This window comes from Castanea sativa, chromosome 10 (assembly GCF_040712315.1).
Source record: "Castanea sativa cultivar Marrone di Chiusa Pesio chromosome 10, ASM4071231v1".
NCBI classification, from domain to species: domain Eukaryota; kingdom Viridiplantae; phylum Streptophyta; class Magnoliopsida; order Fagales; family Fagaceae; genus Castanea; species Castanea sativa.
The window spans coordinates 16953062-16971629 of NC_134022.1; the positions used below are offsets into that span (position 1 = coordinate 16953062).

Consider the following 18568-nt stretch of genomic DNA (forward strand, 5'->3'; position numbering starts at 1 on the left):
TGGTCTGATCTGTCCACAGTCTACTCACTATGAATTGTAGATTTCATAAATAAAATGTCACATTTTGTCACTTCTACTACAATTGTGAATCGTAGATTGCATCTAACAATAACTTAAATAAGAAGAAAAAATTTTTGTGGACACAACTTTTGTCACCCCTTTTGCAAGTGGTCCCATGTGATATTTTGATATCCGTATTCATGCTAGTAACTTTAATTCTAATATTGGAAAAGTATACAATAATATAAATAGGAAAGTTTTTATTTTTTATTTTTTTATTTTTTTTTATCTTTTTATCTTTTATTAATTTCTTAAGTTTTTGTCACATAAGTTTTTAGAAAGTCATTATTTGAACGTTAATATATATATATATATATATATATATATATATATATATATATATATATAATATTTTATTTTTAGAGCTACAAAAACTATATCAAATTGAATTAAGGGAGTCAATCTCATACCGGAGGTTGTACCGGTTTGACCAGTGGAATGATATATTTCGGTATTGGTCAATACCGGTGTACCATTTCGGGTTTACCGTTATTTTTTTATATTTATAAATATATATATATATATATATATATATATATATATATATATATGTATGTGTGTGTGTGTGTGTATTATAATAAATATAAAAGTTTACCATAAAACATTACCTCAATTCAGAACAAATTATTTATGATTTTAGACTTTAGCATCAATTAAAAGAAAAAAAAAACACATATAAAAAATAAAAAGCTTAATTGTTCATTGCATACTAAGAAAACAAATAATATTAATAAGTTAATGCAAATAAGTTACCATTCTACCCTTACAAAAATTCAAAAATTACAAAACTAAAAAAAAAAAAAAAAAAAGCTTTTTTCTGTACCGGCCGGTACGCTTGGTGTCGGCCGGTATTGCCCAAAATCAGCCGGTATTTAAACTGGTGCTAAACGTTAGTGTTTCGATACCGGTATATGTACCGGTACGGTACATATTAGCTGGTACGGCCGGTACTAGTACGGCATCGACTACCTTGGATTGAACTAATTAGAATTTAGAATTCATAATTATAGACATAGTTAGGGGATTGAAAGGGGACAATTGCCCCATTTTGATCCCCCTAAATTTTTTGAAATTCTTTGGTAAAAAACTGAGATACCTAAAAATTCATTTTTGAATTAATCGAAACTTTGTCGGAGACTAATTTGTGTCTATCGAATTGAGAAATAAATCCCAATTCAGAACCATAAAGTCAACTAAGGTCAAAACGCATCTATTTTTGTGAAGAAAACTTAAAAATGGCAAACTCAATCAATTATGGCTAAACCCTAATGTTGTTTGAGTTTGACCTATTCTTAATTGAAAATTAGATTGGTCAATTGAAGTAAATTTGTTGCAGAAAAAGTTTATCTCTGTGGTGGGCATTTTTTGTAATGTTGGGCTGGGCTGCCTCTTGCTGTACTAGACCCAAAATGTTTTGGATTAGGGATTTGGGACCGATCCAATTGCAACCCACCTTGGTCCGGCTTGTGCACAAACTATGCCTCGTTTGTCAATATTTTTGATCACATGCCCATGGTAGCAGAGCTGCTATGGGAAAGTCATGGCAGACAGATATAATAAAGATAACAAAGGAAATGTATTCACTATTTAAGCAGAATAAATAAAGGGGGTAACAAAAGACACCCCATACATAAAACACTAAAACAACAGAACTAAGTGGGGAAAGGATAGTAATAACTTTTATTGAATTAAAGAGTAGACCATCAGTCTACTGTGCCAAACTATATTACAGGTTCGGAACCAAGAAGGGAACCATTTCCTCAATGCAAATAATCTCCCTCATAAAAAAGAAATTAATTGCTTTGAGGGAACGGGGCTAAATGGTTTATGCCCAGAAGAGTTTCTTATTTTTAGCAGAGAGTAAGGCCTTAGAGGGAGAGAGGGGGTCAACCTATTTGGTGCATGCCTACCATTCTATGTTCTCTCTTTTTTGTTCTTTCTAATTCTCCCTTTCTTTTCTTTTCGTTTTCTTTTTCAATGCTTGCTTCTTTGTTGTGATTCTTTCCTAGAGATTACTATTACTCTGTTCGTGATCCCTTGCTATGCACGACGAGGGTTCTTTATATAATGTCTGCCGCTGTTGGTTTTGCTATTTTAGCCTTTAACCACCTTTGTCTGGTGTGGGTGTCCTTGCCGACCATTACTGATTAGTCAATTGCTTAGCCAGCACCACTTACCTTTGCTGGCCGCGCCACTTAATTCCACATCACTAAACGAAGAGGACTTTTTTGTTTGTTTTCTTGCCGTGGCGTTCTTACCTACCACAACGTGAGTGCTCTCTCTTTCCATCCCTCATGGCATGCACCTAGTGGTTCCAACTCATCCTTTCTCCTTTTGGGCGGTATGTCATCCCAGCAGGACATTTCCCTCAAAAGAGCCTGAGCAGGAACCGCATAATATGTTTTCCCCTCTCCTCACCGCCAGACCATGCCCTCTTACCTCTGACCCATGACCCATCACTTCCTGTATTGGCTGGGTACATGCTGATGGTGTCTGGACTTTGCACGTGCTTCACATCTATGTTCGTCCAAAACCTGCCTGCTGCTCATGCGTTCGCCGCGGTTTGGAGGCCTGTCTACACATTCTGTTGTCCATCCTTAACCTCTTATGGTGTGAGCTATTTTCTGATTTCCTATTCTTTATGGCTTGTTTCCTTTTAGGGGCTAGGCTTTGCTTGATTGTGGGCTTTCCTTCCTTCAGGCCACTCTTTTGCTCCTTCCTGTAGTCTTGCTATCACTTCCTGCCGCATCACTCTACTATTCCTGTCGTGATGTTATTTGACCCAAGCCTGCTGGGCCACTTTGGGTCTGCCACTTACTCTTCTTTTAATGACTCAGTATGATCATTGGGCTTTTTACTATATTACTTACGGGCTCCTATGTCCCATTTATTTCCTTTTGGGCATCCTTGGCCCATTTACTTTCCTTGGGCATCCTTGGCCCTTTCTAATTCTGCGTTTCCTATGGGCTTTTACTAACTCCTTGGGCTTTCTTGGCCCAATTACTCTATCCTTCATCCTTGGGGCATATGGACTCCCCTTACTTTCTTTACTTGCATTACTTCGAACCTGCTGTGGCCCATTCTCACTTTTCTACATCACATACTGCCCATGAGTTTGCTACCTCTATCTTTTCGGGCCTTTTTAGGCCCGTTTTGATGAGAATCAACAAGTATTCAATGATCTATTGCAAGTTCCAGTTTGGCCTATTACAAGAGCAAGATCCAAGAAGATCCAAGAAGCACTTAATGGGCTGATTCAAGAGATTTGGGCCGATTCTAACGCAGGATATTCCAAGCTTAGCCCAAAGGAAGAAGAAAGTGTAATAAATTTAATTCAAGCTACTTAGGGCTGATCTGGCTTAATTGGGAGTGATTTATGGCATGAATTAATGGCTGATTGACTTTCCAGCTCTATATCAGTTAAGGCAGATTTTTTCCTATTTTGGATCTGCTAATTTCAGACCAAATCAGCTTTTATTTAGGGTTTTATTATTTAGTACGTTTTTTAGGTATTTTCCTTGTTTTTAGGTGCATTTAATGCTTTTTAGGTCAAACTTGATTCCTGATATGGTAAGGTATCAATTAGGAGTTATTTTATAATATATTTTCTTGTCTGTCAAGTTTTGTGGAGTCCTTAAATAGGCTCTGAAGTCTGTAAACGTTTTTCAGAATATTATTGAATAAAATTCAGAAAAGGTGAGGCTTTGCTCTCTTTTGGTTCTTCAAGAACTGTGAACTTATCAAGGATTCTTCCTTGTGGCGTTCAAACTTTATACCTTTGGTTCATGATTCTTTATAATCATTGGGTCAAGGTCAACTTATACCTTTGGTTCGCGTTTCGATTATAAACGTTGGGTCAGGGTTTCTATCATAAATCTGATTTTTAGCTTTCTTGGGCAAGTATTCCAATATTTTTGTTGGGTCTCAAAGCGTGTCGATTGAGGTTCGCATCATTTGGTATTAAATATTCCAATATTTTTGTTGGGTCTCAAAGCGTGTCGATTGAGGTTCGCATCATTTGGTATCAGAGCCAGGTTCTAAAATCAGTTTTCTATCCCTTTATTTTTTTTGTTTCCTGTTATCATCCTATCCTATTCCTTTTGTGTTCTTCATTCATCGTTCTTATTTTTTTTGTTTTTCTTGAAGTGCACTAGGTTAAAATCGTGCACCCAGTTCACCAAAAAAAAAAAAAAAAAAGTAAAAAAAAAGATATCTAAAGGGAAATAGCAAAAAAAAAAAAAAAAAATTGTTTGTAGTTTCAGTTCTCTCAGACCAAAATATTGTTTTCTTTTGTCTTCTTCCTTTGATTTGGTATTTCTGTCAAATTTTCTTGCCATTGGTATTTGTTTTAACACTACAAGTAGAATTTCTTGATCAGGTTTGTTAGTTCATTGCAGAACTGAAAAGGCGAAGCTACGAGTGGAAAAAGGCAAGAGAGTGTGAGACTAATATCGGGAAAAAGCCAATTTAAGAGTGAAACACGAGTGGGAGTGACATAATTTGAGTGCAAACACGTGAGGGAGTGTTGTGAGGAATTATTTCTAACAATTCTCTGTTGTTTCAAAAGTATGTCTTTCAGGTGTGAAACATCAAATAGGGAAGGAGGGGAGGAGTCGTCCATCATTTTACAGGCTATGCAACAACAATTTGAACGCATGAACGTGGTGTTTAATGAGATTCGGGATCGGGTGGATAGGCAAGACACTGTTATTGCTACTTTGCGTGAGGACCGTCCCCAAAGAGGCCCTAATGCTAGAAGGCAAGAAAGGCGTTCTCACATGAATGATTCTGATGACTACCATGAGGATGAGTTTGAAGATGAAGAAGATCAAGGTTCACTGAACAATGAAGGCAGGTTTGTGCCAAGGAGAGAAAGGCGTGGTGGAGGTTTCCGAAGAGATCCAAGATGGCAAGATGGGACTGACAGGAACCTAGGAAACATAAAAATGAAGATACCTACATTCCAAGGGAAAAATGATCCAGAAGCATACTTGGAGTGGGAGAAGAAGGTGGAGTTAATCTTTGAGTGCCACAACTACTCCGAGGAGAAAAAGGTAAAACTTGCTGTCATTGAGTTTACTGACTATGCTATTATATGGTGGGATCAACTTGTGATGAACGGAAGGAGAAACCATGAGAGACCTATTGAGAGTTGGGAGGAAATGAAGGCAATCATGAGAAGGCGGTTTGTTCCTAGTCACTACTATAGGGACTTGTATCAGAAATTACAGAGTCTTACTCAAGGCTATAGGAGCGTGGATGACTACCACAAGGAGATGGAGATTGCCATGATTCGGGCAAATGTAGAGGAGGATAGAGAAGCTACCATGGCAAGGTTTCTGAATGGGCTGAATCGGGACATTGCCAACGTGGTGGAGTTGCAGCACTACGTGGAGTTGGAGGACATGGTGCACATGGCAATAAAGGTGGAACGACAGCTTAAAAGGAAAGGAACTCGGCCATTTCAAAATCCGGGCTCCTCTACTTCATGGAGGTCAAATGGGAGGAAAGACGAAGGGGCTGTTTTCAAGTCCAAATCCGAACCACAAAAATGGAGAGATGAAGCTCCCAGTGTCAACAAAGGTAAAACTGAATCCCAGACTTGTAATCGTGATATTAAGTGTTTTCGTTGTTTGGGAGTAGGTCATATTGCGTCACAATGCCCAAATAAGAGGACCATGATCGCACGTATTGATGGAGAGGTGGAAACTGAAAGCGAGGAAGATGATGACCAGATTCCATCACTTGAGGATGCTTGTGATGAAGAAGTGGAGTATCCAGTGGAGGGTGAGTCGCTTGTTGCAAGGCGTGCTTTAAGTACCCAAGTCAAAGAGGATGACATGGAACAACAGAGGGAGAACATTTTTCACACTAGATGCCACGTCAACAACAAGGTATGTAGTATGATTATAGATGGGGGGAGCTGTACTAATGTGGCTAGTACTACTTTAGTTGAAAAATTGAATTTATCTACCTTGAAACACCCTAGACCATATAAGTTGCAGTGGTTGAATGATTGTGGAGAAGTTAAGGTAAATAAGCAAGTACTGGTTTCTTTTTCAATTGGGAGGTACAAGGATGAAGTACTTTGTGATGTTGTTCCAATGCAAGCGGGTCACATTTTATTGGGCAGGCCATGGCAGTTTGACAGGAGAGTCAATCATGATGGGTTCAAGAATAGGTATTCTTTTGTTAAAGATAGTAAAACCATTACTCTTGTACCGTTGACTCCGAGACAAGTGTATGAAGATCAAGTGAAACTGAAAAGAGAAAATGACTTGAAAAATTGTGAGATTGAGAATGCAAAAAAGATGATGAGAAAGAGAGTGAAAGAATAAAAGAGTGTGAACAGAAAAAAGAGAGTGAAACCATAAAAAAGAGTGAAAAGACAGTTGAGGGTGGAAAAAATGAGAGAAAAACAAAAAAACAAGGGAGTTTTTATGCTAAGGCGAGTGATGTCAAGAGTGCTTTTTATACAAAACAGCCTATATTTGTACTCTTGTACAAAGAGGTGTGTTTTAATACTAACGAACTTGACAAATCTTTGCCTAGTGTTGTTGTCTCTTTGTTGCAGGAAAATGAGGACGTGTTTCCTAATGATGTTCCTAGTGGATTGCCACCTATAAGAGGAATAGAGCATCAAATCGATTTTGTGCCAGGTGCCACAATTCCTAACCGACCAGCCTATAGGAGTAATCCGGAGGAGACAAAGGAACTTCAAAGGCAAGTTGAGGAGTTGCTGACCAAGGGACATGTGAGAGAGAGTATGAGTCCATGCGCGGTGCCGGTGCTGCTTGTGCCTAAGAAGGATGGAACTTGGAGAATGTGTGTTGATTGCAGGGCTATCAACAACATTACGGTAAAGTATAGACATCCCATTCCTAGGCTCAATGACATGTTGGATGAATTGCGTGAATCATGTGTTTTCACAAAAATTGATTTGAAAAGTGGGTATCATCAAATTAGGATGAAAGAGGGTGATGAATGGAAAACTGCCTTTAAAACTAAATATGGATTGTATGAATGGTTGGTAATGCCTTTCGGTCTAACTAATGCACCAAGTACATTCATGAGGTTAATGAACCATGCATTGCGTGCGTTTATAGGCAAATTTGTTGTGGTCTACTTTGATGATATTTTGGTATATAGCAAGAATTTAGATGAGCATATTGATCATTTACATTGTGTGCTTGCTGTTTTGAGAAAAGAAAAACTATATGCCAATTTAAAGAAATGTTCCTTTTGCATGGACAAAGTTGTATTTCTGGGTTATGTTGTTAGCGCGAAAGGAATTGAGGTGGATGAGGAAAAGGTGAAGGCTATTAAGGAATGACCCACACCTAAGTCAGTCACTGAGGTAAGAAGTTTTCACGGTTTGGCTAGTTTTTATCGCCGATTTGTCAAAGATTTCAGTACACTAGCTGCACCACTCATTGAAATTGTTAAAAAATCTGTTGGTTTTAAATGGGGAAGTGAGCAAGATCGTGCATTTAATAAAATTAAAGAAAGATTATGTGGTGCTCCTTTATTAGCATTACCTGATTTTTCTAAAACTTTTGAGATTGAGTGTGATGCCTCAGGAATAGGTATTGGAGCTGTTTTGATGCAGGAGAAGCGGCCGATAGCCTATTTTAGTGAAAAGCTAAATGGGGCAGCTTTGAACTACCCAACATATGACAAGGACCTTTATGCATTGGTGAGGGCATTGGAGACTTGGCAACACTACCTTTGGCCGAAAGAATTTGTCATACATACTGACCATGAGTCCTTGAAGCACCTGAAGGGACAAGGTAAGTTAAATAGAAGATATGCCAAGTGGGTGGAATTCATTGAGACCTTCCCTTATGTAATCAAATACAAACAAGTTAATGAAATGACTAGTTTGGATGGTGAGAAGAAGGCTGAGATGGTGAAGAAACTCCATGAAAGTGTACGGCAATATATAGAGAAGAAGAATGAGCAATATGCGACTAAAGCCAACAAGGGCCGTCGACAAGTCCTCTTTGAACCGGGTGATTGGGTTTGGGTGCATATGAGAAAAGAAAGATTTTCAACTCGTAGGCGGTCTAAGCTGCATCCTAGAGGGGATGGTCCATTTCAAGTCATTGAGAGAATCAATGATAATGCATACAAGTTGGATCTTCCAGGTGAGTATAACATTAGTGCTACATTTAATGTTTCTGATCTTTCTCCTTTTGATGTAGGTGACGATTCGAGGATGAATCCTTTTGAAGAGAGGGGGAATGATGAGAATCAACAAGTATTCAAGGATCCATTGCAAGTTCCAGTTTGGCCTATTACAAGAGCAAGATCCAAGAAGATCCAAGAAGCACTTAATGGGCTGATTCAAGAGATTTGGGCCGATTCTAACGCAGGATATTCCAAGCTTGGCCCAAAGGAAGAAGAAAGTGTAATAAATTTAATTCAAGCTACTTAGGGCTGATCTGGCTTAATTGGGAGTGATTTATGGCATGAATTAATGGCTGATTGACTTTCCAGCTCTATATCAGTTAAGACAGATTTTTTCTTATTTTGGATCTGCTAATTTCAGACCAAATCAGCTTTTATTTAGGGTTTTATTATTTAGTACGTTTTTTAGGTATTTTCCTTGTTTTTAGGTGCATTTAATGCTTTTTAGGTCAAACTTGATTCCTGATATGGTAAGGTATCAATTAGGAGTTATTTTATAATATATTTTCTTGTCTGTCAAGTTTTGTGGAGTCCTTAAATAGGCTCTGAAGTCTGTAAACGTTTTTCAGAATATTATTGAATAAAATTCAGAAAAGGTGAGGCTTTGCTCTCTTTTGGTTCTTCAAGAACTGTGAACTTATCAAGGATTCTTCCTTGTGGCGTTCAAACTTTATACCTTTGGTTCATGATTCTTTATAATCATTGGGTCAAGGTCAACTTATACCTTTGGTTCGCGTTTCGATTATAAACGTTGGGTCAGGGTTTCTATCATAAATCTGATTTTTAGCTTTCTTGGGCAAGTATTCCAATATTTTTGTTGGGTCTCAAAGCGTGTCGATTGAGGTTCGCATCATTTGGTATTAAATATTCCAATATTTTTGTTGGGTCTCAAAGCGTGTCGATTGAGGTTCGCATCACGTTTGCTTCCTCAAACTCCATTTGTTTGTTTTATGAACCTATGATTTCTTATTCCTACCACTTGGGCTTAATGACTTTTCTATCCAATTACTAATTCTCTTCTGCCCATATTGTTGGGCTTCTTCTTCCTACTGGGCTTTCCAAAATGAGCATCAACATTTAGCCCCCTAAGCATATGAAATGCTCCTGCAGTTCATATGCAAATAAAGACTTTCCTATCCCTCTTGTTTTCTTCTTCCTTTTTTCCTTCGTGGGCTTTTTTTGAATAGTGGACACCAACTTGTATTTACATATATATATACTTTTTTTTTTAAAAATTTTCATGAACAGTGTTGTCTCTTCAAATTTACCAGTTTAGCAGTTATTTTGAAACACAGCCTCCGCTTCATTAATTCCTTCCCTCATCCGATGATTGACCCATCGCATCTCTTCGTGCCAATCTCAATGGCGTTGGTGCTTAAGAAAGAGTCATTTCACATTTCAAACACAAATATTCTCCCCTTTCCCTTTTCTTCTCCTTGTCTTCCTTTCCAAACACCACCAACCATCTACTCCGATTAGCCAATACTTTATGACGCCGGCGAAAAGCCAAGTTTCTTCCCGCCGTAAGGGCAAAGAGGTCATCTTCGATGATCCTGCCGTGCGCGAGACAAACGAAGAGGCCGCCTACTCTGAATCAGACCCTTCCGATGAGGAAGAGGAGCAACATGATCCCAATAGTGAGTGCGCTCCTCTTATAAATCCCTAGTACGATGTTCATGACCATTTCTCTAAAGTTCCTGGTGATTACACGCTACCACTACTGAGCTGTGTGTGGCTTGCCCTTTGCCGTCGCAATTCAGATGTTTTGTTGGGCTCCGTTGGCTTCCTCGATTCCTAACCTCGCCATTTGCCAAGGCACTTCACTCCCCGTGCCCATTCACTTTGAATTTGGATTAGGCACCGCTTTGGGTTGGAAGGAGTGGGTGGATAGGGAGTTGTTCGACACGGGCTTCATGGGGTTGCTATAGCAAGCCGGTGTATTGAAGGCTATTGTTTCATCCCACTATTTATCTAAATTCAGAGATTTGTTCAATCTCCGCCATTTGGTCCGTCAGTGGTACACCGCTACTCACACTTTCTTTCTTTCCTAAGGTGAGATCACCGTGACTTTGGAAGATGTGGCGAACCAATTACTTTTGCTAGTCCTTGGTGATGTTGATCCTGGTGCTTTAGAGCTTTCTCCGGAAGAAGAGGTCGTGGAGGCCGAGTTGAAGAAAAGAATGAGTGGCAATTCAAAGTTGTCATTTTGGATTGGTTCCCCTTCCAAGCTCTCTGTTGCTACTTGTCGTGCGGCCTTCATCACGTTCTGGCTTTGTAAGTTTGTCTTTAGCTCTCATCCCCACTATGCTGTGAAGCCTTTATATTTTCGATTAGCTATTAAGATATCTGCCGAAATAAGTCTGCCATTGGCTCCTATGTTCTTGGGACATTTGTATGTCCAGTTAGATATTCTATGAAGCAATGAGAATCAGGCAGGTTCCTACCATATAGTCACTACCTCTGTTCATAATACTATTCTGCAGCACTTGTTGTATGAGTGTTGTGCCAAGCATTTGGCGAAGTGTAGGCCTGTCCGTTTTGCTAAGGAGAAGTACCGTTCTTGTCCAAGGGTCATCACTGGTTTCTGTGGCAGGTTTGACTCTGATTTTCCGTTGGGTTGGCTTGAAACCGATTGACCATCCCGCTGTTGATTTCTTTGATAAGGGGGTTGGGTTTTCGTGGACAGCATATAGGAACTTAGGCATGGATTACACATGTGCGGATTCTATGATTGGTCCGTTTGTTGAGGAAATGAATATGATACACTTGGTCTTAATAATTATATTCAATCTCTTGGTGTTATTCATGAGACTACTGCCCCTTATTCTCCATCTTCTAATAGAGAATAAGACTCTCATAAATTTTACCAATGCTATGCTTGTTAGTTCTGGGGCTCCTAAATATTTTTGGAGTGAAGATGTTTTAACTGCAAATTTTGTTTTAAATAGAGTACCTCATAAAAATAAAAAATAAAAACTTTTTAACTCATTTTGAATTATGGAAACAATATAAACCAAATTTGAATTTTTTCAAATTTTGGGGTTGCTTAGCATATGTGAGGCTGCCTGACCTTAAAAGACCTAAACTTGGAGTAAAGGCTTTTACATATGTATTTTTGGTTTATTCTTTATATAGCACAACTCATAGATTTTTTGATATTGATAATAATACAATAATTGGATCTAGAGATGCAATTTTTCATGAAAATAAATTTCCATTTAAATATAAAAATAGTGGCGGTTTTGAACAACAAGAGAAATTTGAATGTTCAACATCTAAATCAAAAGATGTTAATGAATATGAGATTGAACCTAGGAGGAGCAAAAGACCTAGAATTGAAAAAGTTTTTGGTCATGAATATTACGTGTATAATTTACAAGGTGAACCTACTTCTTTAGAAGAAGCTTTATCTTCTCCTGTTTAGGTTTTTTGAAAGAAGCCATTAATGATGAGATGGTTCTATTATCTCTAATAATACTTGGAAACTTGTAGATTTACCCCAAGGTTGTAAAACAATTAAAAGTAAATGGGTACTTAGGAAAAAATTAAAACTTGATGGATCTATTGAAAAATTCAAAGCAAGGCTTGTAGCTAAAGGTTTTAAACAAAAAGAAGATATTGATTTTTTTGATACTTTTTCTCTTGTCACTAAAGTTACATCTATTAGATTATTGATTGTTATAGAAGCTATTCATAATTTGATGATACATCAAATGGATGTAAAGACGACATTTTTAAATGGAGATTTAGAAGAAGAAATCTACATGGTACAACCAGAAGGTTTTACAATGCCAAGTAATGAACACAAGGTATGTAAATTATTAAAATCCTTATATGGTTTAAAACAAGCACCTAGACAATGGCATGAGAAATTTGATCAATGTTTGCTTTCTAATTGTTTTAAAATAAATGAAAGTGACAAGCATATATATTATAAAACTTTTGATGATGCTCATGTTATAATCTGTTTATATGTTAATGATCTTCTAATTTTTTGTTCTAATATGGATATTATAAATGCTGCCAAAATGCTTATTAAAAATTACTTTAACACAAAGGATTTACGAGAAGCTAATGTGATTCTTGGCATGAAAATTTCTAGAACTTCAAATGGCATATTTGTAGGTCAATCTCATTATATAGAAAAAATATTATTACTTTGGTTGTAAACCTACAAGCATTCCTTTTGATTCTAATGTGCATCTATTTCCTACTAAAGATGAAAATGATGTTTACAATAAAAAAGAATATGCTAGTAATATTGGTGGTCTTAGATATGCTACTGATTGTACTAGACTTGATATTGCTTATGCCGTAGGAGTTCTAGCAAGATTTACTAGCAAACTTAATTTTGAGCATTGGAATGCCATGACTCAATTAATGAGATATTTAAAAAGAACTGCGCACCGTGGTTTGCTATATCAAAGATATCTTGCTGTTCTTGAAGGATATAGTGATGCTAGTTGGAACACCTTATCAGGTGATTCTTTGTCCACCACTAGCTATGTATTTACTTTAGGTGGTGGAGCAATATGTTGGAAATCTAAAAAACAACAGATTATTGCTAAATCCACCATGGGGGCAGAATTAATTGCCTTATCTTCAGCTAGTGAAGAAGTGGGTTGGTTACGTGATTTATTATCTGAAATTTCCATGTGGGAGAAACCTATTCCACCTGTCTTAATTCATTGTGATAGTATTGCTACTATTGGTAAAGTGCGTAATAAATACTATAATGGTTAATCCGGATCTATTAGAAGAAAACATAGTACTGTGAGATCATACATAAACAATGATACCATAAATGTTGATTGCATTAGTACAAATGATAATATTGTGGATCCATTAACTAAAGCTCTAGCTAGAGAAAAGATCTGGATAGCATCGAGGGGGGATGAGACTTAAGCCCAAAGAAGAATAAATTACCTATGAGGATACCCTACTTAGGAATTGAAGATCCCAAGAACTAGGTTCAAAGGGAAAAAATAATCATAGAATAGTTTGATTAACATGCACTAAATATATGTATTAGTACTAGCACTCATGTCCCTCCCTATGGCGTGTGTGCATGTATCTTGTAACGTTTTATAGGATGAGTTATTTATTTATTTATTAAAAACTCATAATGTGGACTATAGCTCTTATGAGTGGGATTTTAAGAGTTATAGGAACATCCTTGATAGACACACCTAAGTGAGCATGGAAGTGAGGCCACTTCCTTTGAGAATATGGCTAGTTCTCTAAATAGCTCATGAATGCTGGGATTAAGCATAAGGCCATAATGTGCTAGCTTAGAAGCTCATAGTAGAGTACTTGAATATTATGTGTGTGATGTAATGTTTTGTTTCCACACAAATAGTTATAATTCAAGATTTAGCTCACTATTAACTTTGGAACAATGTTGCTGAAACACTAAATGAGGGTTCAAGCCATTGGCACTCTCATTATACATAATATTCTACTTAACTCAGAAAAATTTTCTTATATATACATATTTACCTATTTATTTCTATAAAAATAAGTGGAAGATTGTTGGATATTTTTACAAAAATATCATATTTTATTTTAATGCTCATTTAAGTGATTTAAGGAAATAATTCCCTTTATGGCAAATTGGTTTATTTGCTAAATTTGAAATTCAAATATAAATTAAAATCTGAAAAGTTGCTGTCAATGTTTTTAGTTAGGAAAGTTTTCCTATCTTTAATGTGATAATTTAGTACCATAAATTGCTAGCTTTTGGTTTTATTTTGGAATCAGATTTTGTAGAGTTCCTAGGATACTCTACCAAGTAAATTTCTTTAAATCCTCACCCCTCATTTAAAATTAATGGTTTAAGATGTTGCCACATCATCAATTCACTAACTTACACTTAAAAAAAAGAAAAAAGAAAAGGGAGAAACTTAGGAAGCAGCCGTGATCTTTAACGTTAGCAAAAGGATCTAACCATTTTTTTTATTTTTTGACGGAACAAATCTCAAACTTGGGAAATTCATCAACCCACAAATTACTCCCGCCAATTTTTCCCATCTGAATCCAAAAGACACTCCTGGGCAAGAAGAAAACTGGACTTTCATTTACAACTCTCCCACATCCTTGAAATTTTCAATACTTTTAATCACAAATGATGGATCCACCCAGCTCAATCCATTCAAATTGTCCATGGATGACCATTGAAAGCCCAATGGAGGCCAGGTATATTAGCTATCTTACTCTCTCTCTAGCCTTTGTTCTCTGTCTATTGTCTACTGACTATTAGTTTTTTTTTTTTTTTTTTTTTTTTTCCGTTTCTTTAGCTATCTTTCGTTTCTTCGTTTCTCGGTCTATTGTCTACCAATATTAGCTATCTTTCTTTTAGTTTTTTTTTTTCATTTCTGACTATGGTTGATATTAGATTTTTGTTGTTTTGCAATTTCACTACTACAAAACTGTTTAATGATTGCTCAAGAAAGGCTGTGTTTTTTGGAGCTATATCCTCTGCCTGCAAGGTGTTTGATAAATGTTCAAGATAAGAAATAGATTTGTACTGTGTTTTTTCTTTTTTTTTGGGTTCCATCGTGTGACCATGCCGTGTGATCCACACAGTAATTGGTGAACTGTCAAAGCAATATGTTAGCCATGCTGAAAATTGCACTAAATAAAAATGTTGTGAAAGATTTAGAGGGAACTATTCTGCAATTTTTGTCAGTGTGGTGACTTGAAAATTGCATTTCAACCTTAGACCCGGGTTCAGTCTTCTCAATCTATACAAAAACATGTTTTTCATGACTTTTTATTAAATCTAGAACTTTTGAATTGGCTAGTTCTTCATGTGGATTCATTGAAATTTGTATGATGAACTTGGGGAATTGGGTTGTATCCTTTGCCTGGAAGGTTTTTATAATTAAAATTCTTAGTCTTTACTTTGTGTTTGCCCCCACTATGTTTATAATTAAAAGGCCAATGCCTAGTTAATATGTCTTATTACCCTTTTTTTTGATAAGTTCTTATTACCCTTTATTTTCACCCAAATGATAATTTTGAGATTTTGCTATTTTTACTAATCAAGATTTTGCCATTGCAAAGGCATTAGCTGAGGTGATGCTAGAGACGTGGCATGGGTTATGTACTTGGCACATAATGCAAAATGGAATCAAGAAATTGGGAAATTTGATGAAGGATGGCTCATTGTTCCCCGAGACTTTAAAGATTGCACGGATAAGTATGAGAATGAGAGTGAATTTGAAGAAGCTTGGAATAAAATGATTCAGAACTATACAATTAAGGATCTTAGTTGGTTAAATGGTATATACAAATTAAAGGAAAAATGGGCTAACTGTTACATGAAGAGGGCCGCTACATTGGGAATGCGAAGTACTCAGCTTAGTGAAAGTTTGAATGGGGATTTGAAAGATTACTTGAAATCAAATTTGAATATGGATGATTTTTTTGAGCATTTTGAGATGGTAGTAGGGCAGAAGCAAGATAGAGAGTTAGAGGCTGAGTATAATGCTAGGGAAAAATTGCCTCCTGTGTGCTTGAAGAATTCCCCTTTATTGAAGCAAGCATCACCACCGTGTATACCCCTACAATATTTAAAGTGTTCCAAAATGAGTATGACTATGCATCAGCTACAATAATAAAATATCAGAATTGTAGCCAGCCAGTGCATGAATATACTGTTTTGCTTCTTGAGAAAGTCAGAGAATATAAAGCATTGTGTAGTCCTATTAGTAGGACAATCTCATGCAGTTGTAGGAAGTTTGAAACATTTGGGATTTTGTGTTGTCATGCTTTGAAGGTTTTCGACATACTTGATATAAAAATAATTCTTGATGCTTGCATTTTGAAGAGATGGACAAGAGAAGCAAAAAATGGGCATGTCATAGATAGTATTGGGAAGGATGTCCATGGGGATGTTAACTTAAAAGTTACACAACGGTATAGAAGATTATGTCCCAGGTTAGTTAGATTAGCCTCATGAGCTGCTAAAAACGAAGAAGCATATGCTTTGGTAGAGAGTGTTACAAAGGAATTAGAAAAGCAGATTGAAGATATTGCCATTAAATTTTCAAGTGTGAGTCTTGATAATTCTAAAGATCAAATGTCATTGGGTGGTAGTGAAAAAATGGATCATGGAGAGCCTATAAAGAATTTAGTTGAAAAGGTTAAAGGCCTCAAAAAGAAAGAAGGTCATAAGGGTCGAAAAAGATGTAAAAGTTGGGTTGAACAACAATCAAGGAGAAAGAAAAAAACTTCAACGAAAGATACTGTTAGACAACAATTATCCAAGGTATGCTCTTGATGCAAAAAATATTGACAAACAGTTTATTTTTTTATTCTTGGTTAAAGTAACTCCTTATATCTTACCATACAGGAAAACAATAGCTCTTCTCTCATAAATTACAATAACTCTATCTCACATGTGCAATGCTCTTCACATAAGGTGAGCAATCTCGTGAGTTTGTAGGTAAGCAATTTTAAAGAATTTTTTACTGCTAAAAATCTGAAAGTTTGAATGAGAACTATTTGTGATTTGTGATATAGGAAACAAATCAGGCACTTAATTCAATGGCATGGGTGACATATGAAGGTCTCTAGGGAAATAGATGCCAAAATAGTTTCATTGAATCATTAACGGTGAACTTGTTCATTCAGCTTTTTTAAGCTATTAATAAGTGGCATTTTCTTTTATGCAATGACATAGATGACACCAAATCATTATAATTTCTTTTAGGGAATGGATGTTGGGTTTGATCAAGCACAAGTTCCTTTGGGTGACAGAACAAATAATTATGATGCTTACATGAATTTTCTTGGTAAATGATTAACAAATGATGGAAAGTTTTTTTTTTTCTTTTTTGCCTTTACTAAGTTATCAAAAGATAACCTTGGGTTTTTGAAATATGTACAGGTATGTGATTTTGATGCTGCCAATGCTATGGACGTTGTAAAAAGAGAAGAGGAGATAGGCCTTTGTTAATGCCGCCAATGTTACATTTTTCTTTTGTTAAGATTGCCCTTGTTGTAAAAGAGAAGAGGGGATAGGCCATTGTTAATACTGCCAATGTTACATTTTTCTTTTGTTAAGATTGTCTCTATTATAGAATAGGGGATAGGCCTTTGATATGTAGCATTTTCCCTTCTTTAAAACAATTGTACCTTGTGCAAAGTTGAAACTTCTAGATTTTAAACCAATATTATTGGCAATTTGAATGCTTAGCAATAAATTACATTATATTACATGTATAGTTTACAAGCATCTGTGAAATAACAAAGTAAGATAAGAGTGATAAAACTGATATTGCCAATAACTATTCATTACATATCTATAACTATTGAAACGTTGGTAATACATGAAGCACTTTAGCCACTATTGATACATATTCTTCTTAAATATTGTGATCTCTACTACTGTCCTTTTTCCAAAGAACTAAATCCTAAAAGCCACTGTGGATGCTACTCAATGATAGCCACCCACATAATTTAGTGTGCAATCATAGATCATCAACGTCCAAGCTTTCAAGTGAACCTGAAATTAGAGGCTGAAAAAAAAGAGTGTCAAAGTGGGACCGTAAAGATCAATATGATACAATAAAATAAATGTCAAAGTGTCAAAGAAGACTCAAAATTATCATTTGAGTGAAAATAAAGGGTAATAAGCACTTACAAAAAAATTTAATCATTCAAATTTCCCCAAGTTCATCATACAAATTTCATTGAATCCAAGTGAAAAACCAGTCAATTCAAAAGTTCTAGATTTAATTAAAAGTCATGAAAAACATGTTTTTTTTTATAGATTGAGAAGACTGAACCCGAGTCTAAGGTTGAAATGCAATTTTCAAGTCACCATAGTGACAAAAATTGCAGAATAGTTCCCTCTAAATCTTTCACAACATTTTTATTGAGTGAAATTTTTAGCACGACTAACATATTGCTTTGACAGTTCACCAATTACTATATGGATCACACGGCATGGCTCACACCATGAAGCCCAAAAAAAAAACACAGTACGACTCTATTTCTTATCTTGAACATTTATCAAACACCTTGCAGGCAGAGGATATAGGCCCAAAAAACACAGCCTTTCTTGAGCAATCATTAAACATTTTTGCAGTAGTGAAATTGCAAAACAACAAAAATGTAATATCAACCATAGTCAGAAACGAAAAAAAAAAAAAAAAAAAAAGAAGGATAGCTAATATCAATAGACAATAGACAGAGAAACGAAGAAACGAAAGATAGCTAAAGAAATGAAAAAAAGGAAAAAGAAAAAAAGAAAGAAAGAAAGGAAGAAACTAATAGTTAGTAGACAATAGACAGAGAACAAGGGCTAGAG

General features: G+C 36.1%; 1 pseudogene; it reads left to right on the forward strand.

The window, feature by feature from the left end:
* Positions 1-9739: 9739 nt before the first annotated feature.
* Positions 9740-17464, forward strand: LOC142612120 (uncharacterized; annotated as a pseudogene).
* The last annotated feature ends 1104 nt before the right edge of the window (positions 17465-18568 follow it).